We start from the raw sequence: 1,151 nt of genomic DNA on the forward strand, positions 1-1,151 counted from the left end.
GAATAAGCAGTGTCTTTTAATAGTTCTTTCCTTTCTCTTGTAATAAGTCCTATCAAATAAATTCATATACTAAAAGGTTTGAAAGTTTTGAAATGGTAAGCAGTAGTTTTTATGTAAGCAATAGCATAAAAAACGTTCATTTTGGTGTAAGCATGCACAATGTCTTCAGTATACCAGATATCATGTATCCTGAGTAACTCCAAGCATATTTACAATGGCAGTTAGTTTTCCCTAATTTAAACAGTGGCAAAGTAAACCATAAACTCAGATAAGTGATCAGTGTTGTGACTTAAATGGCTTCAGGATTTAATTTTGTATTCTTTTGTTTTACTTCCTTGCAGATTAAAAACAAAACAAATAATAAAAAAAACAACCCCAAAACGTGAAATCAGACCCTTGGATCTTAGTTTTGGCCTTGTATACGAGAACAGAAGAGGAGCTGTCAAGCTTTGCATATGAAGTAGCCACTGAGCTGTTTGACAGCTTTTGGGTTTCAGCCCCATTGGGAATGAGGCAGCTCAGGAAACTGTGTCCTGTAGTCGACTGATGCTGCTCTAGCACAATGGCAGGCAGCCCATGATCTGACAGGAGGATCTGTCCTAGGAAGGCAGCGCTGGGATTGGTAATTGGTTCCCTGAGAAAGGAGAGAAGATTCTTTTGGGAAAATACAGCTGGTGGATAGTATTTAAAAAGAAGTCCGCACACACGGGGATATTGATACACTCCTGCTGGGTTTGTGGATCCACCTAAACAAAGGTTTTACCACCTGTATTTTTTTTCCCCATTCAGTCTTGGTAATGTGGGCTTTTGGTAACATTTCAGCTGATTCATCCATCCCTAGACACATCTTCGGTGGCCAAGCCAATCAGTGAGCAAGCCTACTGGCGCCTTCTTTTAGCTGAAGATCTTTCAAAGTTCAGTCAAGATTGCACAACCACCACCCGGGCCATTTGTTCTGGGGGGATCCCAGCTCACATCTGTACATCGGGCATTCGAAACCCAGGCCTGTTGTACTGGGGAAGCAGTTACAATAATCACAGCGCGAAGGGGAAATAGGAGTGAGTTAACCCGTCTAGTGTGAGAGGTGTTTAAAAAGATTTTACCCTGTCTGCTCCAGCCCCCCCACCGCCACTCCCCCCTCCTTTCCCCCC

The sequence above is a fragment of the Gavialis gangeticus genome, unplaced genomic scaffold (genome assembly GCF_001723915.1).
Source record: "Gavialis gangeticus isolate Ggan-Ray unplaced genomic scaffold, GavGan_comp1, whole genome shotgun sequence".
NCBI lineage: Eukaryota > Metazoa > Chordata > Crocodylia > Gavialidae > Gavialis > Gavialis gangeticus.